This window comes from Echinops telfairi, unplaced genomic scaffold (assembly GCF_000313985.2).
Source record: "Echinops telfairi isolate 266 unplaced genomic scaffold, ASM31398v2 ScPeMD7_443;HRSCAF=831, whole genome shotgun sequence".
In the NCBI taxonomy this organism is placed as follows: domain Eukaryota; kingdom Metazoa; phylum Chordata; class Mammalia; order Afrosoricida; family Tenrecidae; genus Echinops; species Echinops telfairi.
Genome location: NW_022104341.1, coordinates 12,099,466 through 12,117,413, shown reverse-complemented (window position 1 = coordinate 12,117,413; position 17,948 = coordinate 12,099,466).

Genomic DNA, 17,948 nt, shown 5'->3' with positions numbered 1-17,948 from the left:
GGTAGTGAAGGGGAGGAAGCATTCAGGAACTAGGGGAATGATGTGTGTTTCATCGGTACTACACTGCATCTTGGTTGAATCATCTCTACCTGATACCCGTTTCTCTGGGGGAATATCCAGTTGTCTACAGATGGACTTTGAGTCTGCACTCCAAACCCCTTCATTCACTTCAATATAGTTGTTTATTTGGGATCTTTTGATATCTGATACCTGATCCCTTCAACACTGCATTATCATACGAGCTGGTGTCCTTCTTCCATGTGGGCTTATTTGCTTCCCTGCTGGATGGATGCTTGTTTAACTTCTAGCCTTTAAGACCCCAGACACTATATATTTGTATAGCCAGGAACATCACCTCTCTTCACCACATTTGCTTATGTACCCATTTTGTCTTCAGCAATCATGTCGGGAAGGTGAGTATCAAAGAGTGCCTGGTTATCATAACAAAGTATTCTCCTGTTAAGGGAGGGCTTGGGTAGAGCTCCAAAGTCCATCTGCTATCTCAATACTTAACATATAAATATATATACATTGGTCTCTGTCCCCTTCATTATAAATTAGTATATATATATATATATAGCTATACCTTATAAATAGCTTTTGCCTCCTATTTCTTTCCTCTATTTCCATTCACCTTCCTCCTATCCCACTGTCATGCTCACCTTCCATTCAGCTCTCATAATTCTCTCAGACACATTACACTTGATTAAACCCCACCAGGCATTGTATACCCTTCTTGCCATCAGTTTTATATCTCTTGTTGTTCCTGTCATGAGAAAGACTCTTGATGAGGTGGGCTGACATTGTAGCTGCAATAATAGGCTAAAGTTTAACAGCTGTGAGGATGATTCAGGACTGCGTGGGGTAGTTATGAATTAAAATTAACTCAATGGCATTTGACACTAGCATATAATGAAGACAGATGTGTAAATATGTTACTAACCATATAGTGAAATACCAATTTAAAATATCTTATTACTTTTATTTTAAAATTGTTTGGAAAGCAATGGATATTACTATATTTCAGGATTCCTCTGACGATCAGGAGAAAGCTCTAGAGTTTTGTTGCAGTGGTACTACAGGAACTTTTGTTAAAAACATTAACACATTATTAATTTTTATCTCAAACATTTTTGCCTGAGACCATCAGCCTCTCTTTTGTGTCCTTTGAGACTCTAAAGTACCACACGAAGGGAAAGAGGAGGTGGCAGCTTTCGTTTGTACCATCCTGCACAGAAATGAGCCCAGGCTCAATCTTATTTTCTGAGTGTCAGGGATTCTTTTATATGTGCACTTACCATGCACAAGATGCTATTTTCCAAGATTCTCGGAAGTTTATATAAGCAAAGACGCTCTTCAATGACTAGATTAGATGACACTGAAGTTTACAAAGGATAAAGTTTACATGACTACATTTAAATGAATTTGTGTCTTATCCTTTATCCAATTCTCAACCAATTAATTCCACCTTCAAACATAAATTAACTGGAACTTTGTTTTGGAAATTTTACAATTATGAAATACATTGTAGTGACTTTATGGCTTTAAAACTTGTGAAAATTAACTCCATTTTGGCACAGTATATTTTCTTTAAAATTGTTTCTCTTTTCAGTGTATATTTGAACTATTTAGGATTTTTTGCAATTTTTGGAGCATTACAGATTAGTTAGAAGAAACCACTCATATGTTCTAAGGTTTGATTATGTGTTCCATTTAATTAGCCAATTAATTATTAGGGGCACGATAGCTGCAAAAGGCAAGGGCAAATGCAGCATATATTATCATAGCTGCCCTTAACCTTCAAAGTCTGTTCTGGGGGCGCAGTGACACTCTGCATATGAAATAAGGATGCATTGTACATGAGAAATGTTGTGTAGCTATGTTACTGCCCTTTTTATGATTGGGGGTACATGTTATGTTTCTTGGCATTGAACTCCTCATGCTCCTCCACTATGCTAAGCGCAAGGTAAGATCATCTTCATATTGAGATTAGTGGAAGGAGAAGAAAGTCTATACTTCGAGAGTTGTACATTAATTTCAGGATTTCAATCTTTGCAAAAGGTATTTTCCCTGAGAGTGTCTCCTGATTGTGATATAAAATGCTTTTATCAAGGTGTTTCTGATAGCAGGTCTGATGGTGGCAATCATAAAACCATTTCCTCACAACTGGATCCTTAACCTTTGGTGAGTGGTTTATAGCCAGCTATAAATTGAGTTAGAAAATTATATTTTATAAGCAGCCACCAACTATTTGACTTATATTGAAATAAATATTTTATGACACAATTTATATTATTTGTCTCTTTTGAGCATCGTGATAGATAGATTGACTGAAAACTTCCTAAAAACCTAAAATTGATTTTTTTAGATAATTCCTATAGTTTGGTTACCAGACCCTGATACTTAAATGTATAGATAGAAAGGGAAAAAGAGAGAAAGAATTATAGAGGACTTGTATATTTTATACATATGTAACTGAGAAATTTCTGGTGGTGCATATGTATGTTTCTTTGGGGGATTATATGAGAGATTCCTACATCCTCTCCCAACTCAAAAAATAGAAATTAAGATAACAGTTGCCTAAGTGAAAGGTGAGTGGTTCCGTCTTACAATTTTCTTCACAGAATAAGAGGTGGCAATCTGCCTCTGCAAAGGCTCAGCGCTGGAAACTGTAGGGCCAGTTTTACTCTACCCTGCACACCATTAAAGGACTCCTGAGGCATAGAGGTTAATACAGTGCGCTATTAGCTGAAAGGTCAGCTCTCTGAAACCATCAGCCACTCCATGGGAGAAAGACAAAACTTTCTACTCCCGTAAAGAGCTACAGTCAGTCTCAGAAGCCCTCACGGGGCCAGTTCTCCTCTTTTTGGAATACAGAAATGACGTAGGGATCTCTCATGCAATCCCCAAAAGACATCTTATTGGGTTAGAACTTCATCTCTAACTTACCCAGTTTTCACTGCCCTCTTGAAGATCAAGTTGGCTTTGTGGCACTTAGATTGTTTATCAACTTGAATTTATGTGAAAGTGCAGGGTGGTGTCTAAACTATCAACCAGGTCACAGGCTGATTATGCTTCCTTCAGGTGTGGCCTTTTCTTGAGAGACAGTGAGAGCTTCTCCATTCCTCTTTTGCGCATTTGCTTTTGCCTTCTCTGTGCTGAGACTCTGTGTCTACCTGCAGGGGCAATCCTAGGTGGGCCACTGATGCTGGAGCCAACCTGGGATCTATCAGTGTCCTGTCATATTTCCAGGGACCTCGGATCCATGCGACTCTGCAGCCAGTGGCCTGTGATGTTCGTGCATCTCACTCTACGTGAGTCTGAAGAGGGTTCTGGCTAGCATGGGACCTGTGGACTCGAGCTGGACTGGTCTGGGACACCTTATTGATATAAAATTACTTTTTGATATAAAGCTCTTTATTACACTCATATGAGTGTCACTGACCTTGTTTCTCTGGACAACTCAACCTAACACATGCTGACATGGTTATTCATATAAGTCTAACTTCTAAGGCCTCATTGGGGATTTACATCCTACTTTCAAAGACAGCTACAGAATTTTATGTTACATATTATTAGATTTTAATAATTTTTTAACCAAACATACAAAAGCATGGTACACAGAATATGAACAAATAAGATGGGATGGACTCTTTTTACATAATTGTCTTGGTACCAAACATTTGTCATGTCAAAAAGGTGGGAGGAGATTTCAATTTGTAAGTAACATTACACACATAATGGACACATGAAGTACATTAATCACTGCAAATCTATTTGTAAATCAACTGTCATTCTTTATGTAGAGTTTCAGTCATAAATCTGGAGGTCCAATTTTCCTTTCATAATTATATTTAAGTATATATAAATATTTGTGCACATCCATTTATATAAGTATACAGACATGTTTACAAATATGCATTATTTTCTTGTTTGAAAACTTGAATAGTTTGTGCTTTGCAAAGTCACATGCCTACCTGGTGGGATATCAAGACCCTGGTTCTGTTCCTTGTTTTTTAAATTCTGGAAAACCCATTTCCATGAACATTTTTAGTTTTTTCTTACTTTACCAGTAGGAATTCAAGAGAAAAAAGAAATTATAAATGTTTTAAATTACTGAAAATACCAATGAATTCTCATACATTATAACTGTATAATTCTAATTTCCAAGACAAGTATTTGCAATATTAACTCAATTAATTTTCTTTGTTTGGGGTGAGACAATAGCTTCTCCCTTTCCCATCTAGATTCATTTATATGCAAGTACTTCATCTACATGTAATTATTTTCATTAAATTCTGTAGCTCAAAGGATATTTAATATACAGTATTACTCCAAGTAATCAAAAATGATAGTTCTTGAAGAAATAAACTAAAGTTTATTAGTAATTATCTTTAGGATATAATTTGATAAAACAATATAGTATAAAAATCACAAGCAAATCTTAACAGGGTTTTTAGGTAATATAGTTTCTGTTGAAAAGTTTTACCTTAAGGAGCTGCTTAAAGTGACTGTTTTGCTCTGAGAAAAGTGTTAACAGTGAATATGTCAAGATCAGTGACTTATTTTTAAGAGTGAAGTTTGGTTATTTTATTACTTTTGGCACTCTTTAAATGTAGCAATAGATTGTTGCTAATTATATCCAGGAAGTGTATTAAACCCCAAACTAATTTTAGAAACCACTGACTGAAACATCACAGTTAACAATAATCATAAGAATAGTAAACTTGAACAGACCTGTTCAAAGAAAAATTCATATACCCTGTTTCCCCCAAAATAAGACAGTGTCTTATATTAATTTTTGCTCTCAAAGATGCGCTAGGTCTTATTTTCAGGGGATGTCTTATTTTTCCATGAAGAAGAATACGGTACACATTTATTGTTGAACAGCAAAAAAAGGAAATTTACTACCTGTATACAGTATGGTAGTAGCTGTCATCACCAACCAGCATAGCCAGACAAATTGTGATCTTGTTACTACCATTATTTCCATGTACAGCAATCTATGGTACATTTACTCATTTATTCAATGACAGTCATGCCAAAATCTTCTGGAACATCATCATAACAATCCAAACCCTTATTTTCAGGGGGATGTCTTATATTTCAGTGAGAGGCAAAACTGTAAGTATGTCTTATTTTGGGGAGATGTCTTACTTTTGGGGGAACATGGTATATACTTGCTTTTATATTTAATATGGACCATTTATTCTGAGAGGAAACTGGATAGTTTTCTAACATATATGTATGTATATATATCTAAGTTGAAAACCATAGATCAATTTTAATTCCAGCTATGAAAGTAGTTAATGTAAAGAAACCATAAAACCATTAGTTAATATTTTAATATACATTAATTTATTTTGAAAAGCAACATGATAGACTTAAAAATCTTAAAGCACCATTTTATTAAATATTAATACATACAATAAAAGAAGTACATATTTAAATAATATTTTCCAAGGTTAATAACCCTATGTGTGTTAATATCAAATAAAAATAGCAAAATACATTCAGACGCTAGAAATTATGCATTTGTCTACTTATAAAGGTACCTGTTGAAACGGACTTGCTGGCAACATGGGTTAGTTTTGGAATCCTAAATCCCCAACCAAATGCACTGACAAAGAGTCTATTCCAACTCATAGAGCGCTTCAGGATGACTAGAGCCGGCCCTGTGGGTTTCCACGACTGTAACTGTGATGGAAGTAGGATGCACCCACATTCTACCACAGAGAGCCAGTGTCGCCAACTGTGACCTCGGGGTTAGCAGCCCAAGACAACCAATACAGCACACATGCTTCTAAATTAAAAAAATAAATACCAATGACCTAATAATACTAATACTTATTGTTTTTACCGACCCCAAATCCAAACTCATTAGCAGATTCCTACTCATAGAAATTCTAGGGTTTCCAAGAATGTAAATATGTATGGAAGGTGACAGCCTCCCCTTTCTTCAGGAGATCAGCTGGTGGGTTTGCTTTGCCAGCATTACAGTTTGGGCCAGTTACAAAATAAGAAATTTAAATTTCCTTAAATATAAAGAAAAAATATTCAACTTTGCCAGTTATACCAAAATCAAATAAGCAATATGTAAGTAGATATTTGTTTGGCTCTCTTCTAACAATCATCCGATCAAATCCCCTGCCATCGGGCCAATTCCAACTCACAGCGAGCCTATAGGACAGAATAGAAGCGCTCCTTTAGGTTTCTGAGGCTGGAAATCTTTATAGGAGCAGACAGCTTCACTTTCCTCCCAAGGAAATATTGTTGGGCTGCGGTCACTGACCTTCCAGTTAGTCTAATACCTAGCCCACTATACCACCAGGGGTCCTTTCCTAATGCATCATTGTTGTTAGGTGCCATCAAGTTGGATCTAGTGGCGATGTAAGCATCTCAGTGCCGGTAGAGGTCTCCATGTGGCTTCTCTGGCTCCAGGGCTCTAGCGTAGCTCCATGTGTCTTAGCTGCAATGTTTCTGGGGAGTGAGCATGTGTCCCGCCTCCAACAAGCTTTTCATTTCCTTAGCGCCTCCAAACGAAATCATCAAGCTATGACCAGATTGACAAGCTAAACTCCACTCCTTCACTCATAATTCTCAAATTGACAACAGATTACATAGCTAGCACAATCAGCAAGTGTTTTAAGCCCTCTCATTTTTAGGCAAGTTGTGTTATCTGTATATTGAAGGTTGCTAATAAGTCTAAAAGCATTAGAGAATGGTTAATTTTATAAATATAAGCTTATCTAATTTTTTATGTTATGATTTTGTTTGGTTTTTTAGATTTTGTTAGTTTGTTTTTCTCTCTATCATTTCCTGGATTGACTGTTACCATGTGATGCTTATCCTCCAAGTGGTTACACTGATGGTTTTCACTGTCCTTCCATACTGATTAGTATTGACTTTGCACACAATGAGATATTAGACAAATGGATGTTAATGACTTCTGAAGTTAGGTGATAAAATTCATCAGAACTTCCATATAGCTTTCTCTCTCTTCTCTCTGGAATATTTTGATCTTGTGTTAGCCACTGCGCTAGTTACATAATCTGTCATCAATTTGAAACTTAAGAGTAAAGGTGTGGAGTTTAGCCTGTCAATCAGGTCTCAGCTTGATGACCTCATTTGGAGGTGCTAAGGAGATAAATAGATCGCTGGAATTTGGACTCAGGCTCACTCCCTGTGAAACATTCCTCCTGACAAGATACATGGGGCTATGCTATAGCCCTGGAGCCAAAGGAACCATGTGGAGATGTTTCTACTGTCACTGGAGCCACAATACTTTCCACTCACTGGCCTGTGATCTTTCTGCATTCAGTGTCACTGCATGCATTGCATGAGTCTGAAAGGAATTTACAGACTGGTATCAGACTTATGAGCTAATATAGAACTTATGGACTTGATCTGGACTGGGCTGGGATGTTTTCTTAATATACAATTGCTCTTTAATATACAGTTCTCTCTTACAACATGAGTCTTCCTAGATTTGATTCTCTAGTCTACCCAGACTAACATAGCCAACCACCAGAATTAAGAATATTCCAGCAGCCCTCCATGAGATGTTGAGGTGGGGAGAAACTGAATCTTCTTTCTAACATCCATCTCTAACTTTTTGATGTGTCATATTGCATGAAAATCTTTCAAATCCAATTAAACCTTCATAGGATTGCAGCTTAACTTGATATTGTTATTGCCATTCCTACATAGCCCTGATTCAATACTTCAAGTCATTACCAGATTCTTGACACTACAGATATTTATATAGATAACAAATGCAGGCAATCCTTATTCTGCTGTTCAAATGATCACAAATTTCAGTTATGGTGGTTTGGTTAAATAACTAGCACTGTTCAAATGACTTGCATGATTCAAAGAAAATAAGAATGGAGTTATAAAAGCAATAGCTTACAATAGGAATGTTGACACCACTGCCATTAGAAAATGGTTATGTTTGATGTCAGTAAAATCTACAAACATGATATTTTATGATATTAGGAACAAAAGAATAAAGGTTCAAATTATGCAAACATAAAAAGGAGTATGAAAATTTGTCCACAGATAAATATCCTTATAAGACAGGTAGAAAGCCAGCCCTATGCAGATTACTCTTGTTAAGTTTCTTTTTTCTTAATACACAAATGGTACATAATTTGTATAGTTGCTTATGTGGTATATAATTCATATATCATACAATGCAGTAGTTCACTCAAATAAAGAATAGTTGTACTATCATCACTACAGTCAATTTTTTCATTCTTGTACTCCTTGTTAAGCCTCCTTTTCCTTCCAACCTTCACTGTCATGCCCCGCTGTAATTATTAATCCAGTTACTCTCCCTATAGATTTACCTTTTCTGGATTTCATATACAGAGAATCTTACAAAACAAAACCAAGCAAAAAGGGAAGCAAACAAAAACTAAATAGTGACGAAAAGAAACAAAGGGGAAAACGAAAGCCTCAACTGAAGAGAGAAGAAAACCCATGTAATAAGAACTAATAATCCTTAGATTATGGATACAATTAAGTGTGAGTCCCAAATCTATTCATATATCTATGGTTTATATATGTCTGTCTGATTTAGGGATATCATTAACATTTTATTATAGAAAACATTATAAATTATCCCTGAGGGTTATAACATAATTCTATTGATAGTATCATTAATTTAGCTAAATTTATACATTTAAGACACTATTAAGAAAAGGAAATTATTGAGTAGAGGCCAGCTTTTTTGACTGAAATATAATTGTTTACTTGTCAAAATTGAAAGATTAAAAAACTGGTCATTATTTACACGAACAATGAGGGTTGGGGATTGGGCAAAACTCTCAATAGTGCTCATTCACAAAGGCAGAAGTATGTCTGCCAGACTAATTAATACATGCCATACAACTGAAAAGAGAGCATTAAATAGTAAATATATGGTGTTCCTGGGACACCATTCATTGGGAACTTTCAAAGCAAGAGATTCAAATCAAAGTTCACCAACCTCCAATTCCATAACCTTAGAATGGAAGTTAACTGTTTTCTTCATTTCAGCCTCAAGTCCAAGGGAGTATTTCAGTCCCTTAATCTGCTACAGGTGAGTTCAAGGTAAAGTGAAGTCCCTTTAGTGATGTTTTCTGGTGTGGCCTGTGAAGGGTATTGTGCACCTTAAAAGAACAGAATCTAAAGTCCCAATTGTCTATAGCATGCAGCATGGACCACCAAGGTCTGGAATAGAAACTAGGTCAATTGGGAACATAATCTCAGCATATTTTCCCTTTGGGCTCTATGTAAGTAAGTTCTTAAGTGTTTCCCATGCCCCCACCTCCACCCCACAATGGCAGGTGGCTGCACTTTGCCCACCAACAGAAGTGTAATCATTTTCTCTGAGATAGTCTTGACTTGAATTTTCAGGAATGTTTGCTAATCACTCTTGTAGGATTGTCTATTGATTTGGGGTGACCTTAGGACAATGCTGTATGGCAGTAATTGATCGGTCTTCTCCCTCTTGGTGCATCTTGAGAAACTGACCTTAGCTGAGATGGGGCTCCCCTGGAAGACCGTATTAGAAGATTGCTTGACATGAGATCAGAATTCTTGTCCTTTGTGATTGATAAACTTCACTCAACATAGTGTTTCTAGGTCTATTCATGCCATGTGCCAGTTTCATGGTTTCAACATTGTTTTTAAGGGATGCATAGCATTCCATTGTGTATATGTAGCCGAGTTTCTTAACCAATTTTTCTACTGATGGACACTTGGCCTGATTCCAGCCTTTTGCTACTATGAACTATGCTGTAAAGAACATGGGAAAGCATACCTCTGTTCTTGTTCTGTCTCTTACTTCTCTGGAGCCCAGCTTAGATATGGCTGGGTCATGTGGTTTTTCTATTCCCACTTGTTTTAAGTAGAGTCATATCGCTTTCCATGATGGTTATACATGTTTGTAAATTTCTTTTCATGATTAAATTTTATTTATATTTTAAAGTGGAGTAATACTATACAATGATAGACAGATAGATAGCTCCTACTCCTTGTGCTGTTATGCACAGCAAGATAAAATTACTCCTGACCTTGCCTCATTCTCATGATTATTGGTGTACACATTTCTGCCAGTGTGTCTATTTTTCCAATGCATCTCATCAAGGATCCTGCTTGCCTTTACTCACCATCTACTTCACCAAACACAAGGTCTTCCATAACAATTGATCTTCCTAAGGACATATCCATAGGAAGGGATTTGAACAATATTTTGTTGTGACTACATTGACCAACTTTCAGAAGCAATTCACCAGGTCTTTCCAGGTAATATGAGTGTGGAAGCTCTGATAAAACCAATCCACTCTTGGTGACCCTACTTTTATTAGAAATTCTGATGTGATGCTTCCAGCATTACAACAACTTAATACAAAAAACAATATAATATGATTAATGGACAGATGAATAGTGGAAATCTCAAATTACAATGTACTAAATAACTTTTTGCTTTACTTTCCATAAGTGTTAATAAACAATATTAAGAGAAACAATTTTAGTGTTATGACAAAAATATTTAATGGTCAACTAAAATTTGTAATGATCCTCATTGACTGTTTATATCATTCTACTTAGTTTCTGCCTACACAATAGGTATGGAACTTGGCCTTTATATTTTGGATGTGTGTCACTTACTGTATGTTGTTTTTTTCTAGGATTTTATTTACTCTTCAAATTTATTGACATAGTGTTCTTCATAATGTCTATTTTATTATGTCAAAAATTTATGAGACTTTAAAAATACTTTCTGTGTAAGATTGATGATGACAATTTGTACCTTCTTTATCTTAACCTAAGTTGTTAAAATCTATCATTTTACTCATTTTTACAAGGAACCAGATTTTGTCTTTGATAGTTCTACCAACTATATGTTTAATTTTATTTTAATAATTTTTCTTAATATATAATGTTTCCTCCATTCAATAATTTTGCCTTATCATGTCATTATTCTCTTTTTAAAAAATAATAGAACATTAGGTCATTGATTTTAAAGCCTTCCTTCATAGATTAAAAAAGAAAATCACAAACAAGCCAATATATCATAATACAGATTTCAGAATTTCCTATTTTATTTCAAAATATATTTAAATTTTATTAAAATTACTTTTGAAGTGTGTGCTATTCATATCCACTGATTTTTAAATATATGTATGGTTATTGTTATATGCATTGTTTATTCTAACTCATAGTATCCCTTTATGACATATTAACTTCATATTTTGATAATCATGTTATGATAATTAATACCATCAATTAATATGCACGGACCTTTATTCCTGAAATTAAGACATCAGATATGGGGTCTGTTCAGCCTCTACTCCTAGAGGTCTTCTATGGGTACAGTCAGCTCTGTGAGCTTCTGAGATTCTAACCATTTACATTAGTAGAGAGCCCTGTCTTTCTCCCGTGGAGTAGCTTGTGCTTTTGAATTTCAGACTCTGTGAACTGCACCCCAATATGTAGCTAATGTTGCTAAGAGTCTATAGATGCAGTGGCAGTGAGATCTTGTTTTGTTTATTTTATAGCTTCTACTGAAAGATTAATTGGAAAGTAAAGCCACCTTGAGTGCTCAGGTTATTTTCAGAATCCGTAGATAAAGAACCAACCTAAAAATTTATCCCACATATACACATTGTTCTTTTAATGACTGTAAGATAGTTTTTTCTTCTGGGTTGCACCACTTTTTCACTGAGCATGTAAGTTTGGCCATCCTTGTTCAAGAACTGAAGCCCAACTTTGATTAATATCAATCACAGATTACATTATGATCTTCCAGAGAAATGCATACATATATACAGGCATACATACATATATCCACATGGACACATTGAATATATGAATACTCGTATAATATATATCCTGGGGATAACTCTAACATCATCCAGAGTGAATGCAAAATGGACATCCTCAAATTTCAGATATCGAAGTTTTGGTATTACCGTATTAAAAAATTATAACCCTCAATAACAAATTTATGGAATAAAATAGTAAAATCATGATAGTTGGCAGAGAATTGGAAATGATGAAATATTGAAAATGAAAAATTTAGATGAATTAGTTAAAATTCAGATTAAATAAAAATAACTGAAATCTTAACATCAACACTGGGCTTAGTAGTAAAATTCATTTATATTTTGAAGTAAAATAAGTGAGTGGTGTGGATTTAATAGCAAAGTAGTTGAAGAGAACAATAAATTGCTACAACATGCAAGAAGCACTGTGTCAAAGGGACACTGGGGTAGTTGGTTATGTCGACTAGACAGTCCAATGAGGGACGAATTTCCACTTATCAACTAAGTGGTAGCTTGGTGACACCACCAGAGGGTGGGACCTTTTGTAAGCAAGAGGAACAGAGATGATCCTTCCTTCTTCCACTTTATCTTCCTCTCCTCTGGGCCTTCACTGTGAATCTGTGGCTGCCTCCCCAGGCGGCCCTTGTGGGCTGCGCAAACCTGAGAGTTGTCAGTGTCCTGTCATGCGTCCACAGACCTTGGATCCCTGTGACTCTACGCTCATCAACTGGTGATCTCTCTGTTTCCCTCTTCACCTTTCAGCTGAGTCACTGACCTCCCGTGGGGTATGTGAGTCTGACAGACCGGGCTAGGGACCCGGCTAGCAGCAGACCTATGGACTTGAGTGGGACTGGGCTAGAGTGCCTTCTTATTGTAAAGTTGCTTCTTCATATAAAATTCTTTTCTGTGCACAGATGAGTGTGACTGGTTTGCTACTCTGGACAACCTAGCCTAACAAAGACACATACTTTTATGCCTTTGTATTTGGAGGTAATGAATTTCACTTAAAACTGTGCTTTGCTAACAAAAGAAGTAAGGACAATTACTGGCATTGGTTTGTGCACAGAGAATGATGGCACTCGCTTTGGGGCAAGACCACTGTTTGCTCTATCTTTCAGGAACTTCTGGCTACACCTTCACTTTTCGCGGGACCAGCAGAGCATGCAGTAGGCCCTAAACGAAGAAAGAGTCACCCAGAAAACTGAAAGAAAAGCCTTCACCTCCAGGTGAACCCATGCACAATAGGAAAAAAATGTCACCCTTTCCTATTTTCTAACCTGTAATAAGACCCATACTATAGGATTTTCTCTGGCTAACTTCCAGGAATTCATTGTCAGGCCTTTCTTCATAATCTGCCTTAATATGGAAGCATCACTGAACTCTATTCAACATCTTAGCAACATATAAATCTCTAAGTATAGACAAATGAGGTGCATTTGCCAGAATTCAACTGGATTACCCCACTTGGAACATAAGGATTCTCCCACTTACCCACCAACACTCCAAAGTTTGGAAATAACAGATGGTGTGGTGATTATGCATGGGACCGATAACCACAGGTCTGCAGTTCAAAGCCACCAGCAGCTCTGAGGGAGAAAGATGGCTTTCTACTCCTGTAAAAAGCTGCAGTTGGAGAAACTCACACCTGCAATTTTACCCTGCCCTAAAGGATTGCTGGGAGGTGGCCTTGACTCAATGGCAGTAAGGATTTTATTTTATTTTTTTAGAATAACTATAAAGAGTTTGGAAAATACATATACTCTCCCCAAAATCCCTCTTATTATTTTTGCTGAAATTATGCTTAGTTAATGATCCTCAGAATAATTTACACAGTATTCCCAAACAAATATATATTGTTTCCTTTTCCATAGGAAATAGAAGAGGAAACAACCTGCTGTAAAACAACAGGAAAATGAGAATCACTGGCCAGCCATACACTTTATACCTTTAATGCCATTTTGTGCAAAGATTGTATAATGAAGAATCACATTAACATCATTCACACTAAGTGCTAGGGAGTTAAAGAAAAAAATCCATGTCCACATGAACCATCCAGAGAAGCATCAGTGATCCAAAACAAGTTTCCGTGCCTTCTTCTTCCTAAAAAAAACCAAGAAGAATCCTCATGCACACAATAAAACTATGTAGAAATACAGAGATTTTCCTACCAGGGTCTTATTTTCTAGGTATCTCAGCTTTAAAACATTCAAAGCCAGTTTCATCTGAGAAAAAAGGGAAAATTAAGCAGGAGAAGATAAAAGATTCAAAGAAGTGGATGTCATATAAGTATTCACATATACACTTGTGTATTCAGTGCAAAAAAATCATATTTTATTAAAGAATGTTGGATTTTTATCTTCTTTATACTACAGTGTGATTTAAATTATTCTTTTAGTCTGATATCATAAGATACATTGCGAGTCCCAAAGCTTTGACATCTGTGCTCTTTGCAAACCTTTGCCCAATGTTTTTATTAACTCAATTTAATGGAACTTTTTTTATGGTGACCTTAAGAATTTAATAACTCCTCAATGCAAGGACAATACCACCTGCAGGCTCCACTGGGATTAAACCATGGTGGTTCAATATGCCTGTTGGAACACATTAAAGGAAGGAGAGGTGGGGGGACAGTTACACCAATCAGTCACTTCCCTTGAACTGACTAGGGCTGCTTCTGGGTCTGATGGTCGATCCCAGACCTGTGGAGGGGATTTCTGTGGGTGCTGAGTTATTATGCAGCTCCTTAATAATATTAATCTCATGTTGAGCAGGTCAGATATGTAGTAATCTTCAATTCCAAAGTGTCTTTCCTCTGACAGTCACTCTGCATATCTTATAGATAAGATCAATATGTTATTAGTCAACAACCTGATGCTAGTCCATGAATTAATCCCTTTCTGTCAACCTAGCAGTTTCTAGTCTTCTGTAACTCATTCTCTCAATATGGATGGGACCTGGCTTAATCCAATTAAGATAAAATTAACTTTTTCCCCCTTGTGGTACTCCCCATCTATGCTAATTCAGATCTCTGAAGACAGCTGCTCCGAGCAAATCATTTTACGCTTGACCTTTCACGTGCAAGCTGAATGTGGTGCAGATGTATTCACGGGAAGTCAGTGAGTGGACTGGCCTTTCTATTTTCCCTCCCTGTCCTTTTCTCCCACTGCAGAAAAAACTCACCTGAATGCGGAAGATTGCTAAATGACAGTGATATATTTATTTGAGTTGCAAAAAGGATTCTGCCACTGTAGCTTTGTGTTTAGTATATTGAGTTATACTGTCTTTTTGAACGGTAAATTAATAATAATTGGTGACAGCACCAGGGGTGATAGCATAGATTTGACAACCAAAGAATGTTAACAGTATATAATATGCAAAAAGAATCGTTTCTACTCTTGGTACTTACGTGATACAATGACAAAACTTGTTAAGGGAAACAAGCAATGATTAGAAAGATTATTTCTCTTTATGTCAAGGCAGTATAAAATGAGGCTTCCTTGATCTGTTGGCTGAAGTAAGACTATATTAGGATGATAGAGCAGGTTCTATTTCTAAGATCCTATCAATCTCCGCTTTGAGGCTCGGTGACTATCGTGATTTAAAGACTGTTGATCTAGTAATCCCTCGCTGATATTCCAAAGGAGTTTGTCCCCTGAGCAAAATTGTTTCTATTTTATGTCCTTTCCATTCCTCTTCTAGTTCACCCTCACCCACTCACTTCCTGTGGTCCTCTAAGGCATTTACGAAAATCTTGCTTTTCCTCAAGAATTCAAAGCTGTTCTGAGAAAAAGATAAATGACAAGTCATTTCCACTTCTGAGTGAATTTTAAGAAATATATTGTGTCCACTCAGCTCTACGAGAATAAAATTACTTGACCTTGCCACAGAGAAGTAAACTGTTGAGAAGGAAGCTGTGAAAATATTTTCCACTTTAGAAAATCTCACTTACTGGTGCTTGTTTACACCACCAAGTTAATGTTGCAAGGAATAAACATAAGAAGAAAAGGTTCTATGAGTAAGGAACAAAAAATGTTCAGGAACAGCTCGGGGGAACTGCTAATTTCTTTAAATGTTTTCACTTAGTTGCATAATGCTATATAACCTATATGTTTATTTTAAAGAATTTTAATTTAAAATGAACTTCTATATAGCCGCCATCAAAGCTTAAGTAATACAACGAGGGTGACTATGTAAAGTTACTTATATAAACCTTTCAAATCACAAATGCCTCTGATTTTATGTTAATGGGCATTGTGTGTTTTAATTAGGTCTAGTTCTTTGTTTAATCTTCAAACTGATAACAGTTTTGAAGTTGAATTATTCAATCTTTGTTTTGATCTGTTGTTGTCGTTGGATGCAGTTGAGTTGCTTCCGACTCACAGCCACTTTGTGCACAACACAATGAAACATCGCTCGGTGCTGCACTCTTCTCACAATCGTTGTTCTGTGTGAGCCCATTGTTGCAGCCACGGTGTCAACCCTTCTCCTTGATACCCTTCTGCTTCTTCTCCCCCTTCGACTTTACTAAGCACAATGTCCTTTTAAGGGGACTGGTCTTTTCTAATAACAGGTCCAAAGCACATGAAACAAAGTGTAGCCATCCTCTCTTACAAGGAGTATTTTGGTGTATTGCTTCCAAGATAGATTTCTTTTTTTCTTTCTGGCCATTCAGGTACTTCAAATATTCCTTGTCACCACCTTAATTAGAATGCATCATTTCTTCTTAAATCTTCCTAATTCATTATGAAACTTTCAGATTCATTGAGGCAATTGGGAATTCCATGGATATGTCAAGTGAATCTCCGTCTACAAAGCGACATCCTTGCTCTTCAACACGTTAAAGAGGTCTTGTGCAGCAAATTCATCCAATACAATACGTTGAGTTTTGACTGTTGAGTCCATGAAGATTGACTGTGGATCTAAGCAAAACAAAATCCTTTACAACTTTAATCTTTTCTCTGTTTATCACAACATTGTCTATTGGTCCATTTGTAAGGATTTTTGTTTTCTTCACATTGAATTATGAGCCGTACCGAAGGCTGCAGTCCTTGATCTTTGTCAGCAAGGGCTTCAAATCTCCCTTGCTTTCAATAAACAATGCTGTGTCATCTGCATATCATACCATTTTTCATAAATCATCCTCCAATTATAATGTCACGTTCTTCTTAATACAGTACATTTTCTCAGGATACAGATGGAATAAGTATGGTGAAAAGGATACAATCATGAAGTACACCATTCCTAATTTTATAAAATATCCCCGCTTGTTTTGTTTGTTCAACTTCTTCTCCTTCTTCTTCTTCAGTTTTTTTGATCCAGAATACATTTAATGCAACAAACTGAGGGACTGTTCAGTATGAAACTAATAGGACCTCAGGATTGGAGGAAGATTAATCAATAACTTTAATATGCAAATGACAACCTTGCTTGCAGAAAATGGAGAGTATTTAAAACACTTACTGATGAAGGTCAAAGACTACAGCCTTCAGTATGATTACACTGAAAAATAAAGAAAATAGAAATTCTTGCAGTAGGACCTATAAGCAACATTATTATGAATGGAGAACAAAAATAGAAGTTGTCAAAAACTTTATGATTTGAGCCACATTCAACACTCATGGAAGCAGCCAAGAAATCAGAGGATGTATTACATACTACAAAATCTTCAAAATCTTAAAAAGCAAGTATTTTGAAGGCTAAAATGCTCCAGACCAAAGCCATAGTATTTTTATTACCTTAAAATATTGAACAATAAATTAAAAGACTGGAAAATGATTGATCCATTTGAATTGTGGTATTGTCAAATAATATTGAATAGCCTATGAATTGCCAGAGGAAGAAACAATTCTTTCTTAGAAGAAATGCAGTCAGAATGCTCCTTAGATGCCACGCTGACAAGACTTCATCTCAACTATTTTGGATATGTTATCAGGAGGGACAATCGCTGGAGAAGAAAGTTCTATTTGTTAAAATAGAAGGTCAATGAAATAGATAAAGATCTTCAGCTGAAGACAAAGCGGGTGAATAAGCAAATGTGGTGAAAAAAGCTGATGGTGCCCAGCTATCAAAAGATATAGCGTCTGGGGTCTTAAAAGCTTGAAGGTAAACAAGCGGCCATCTAGCTCAGAAGCA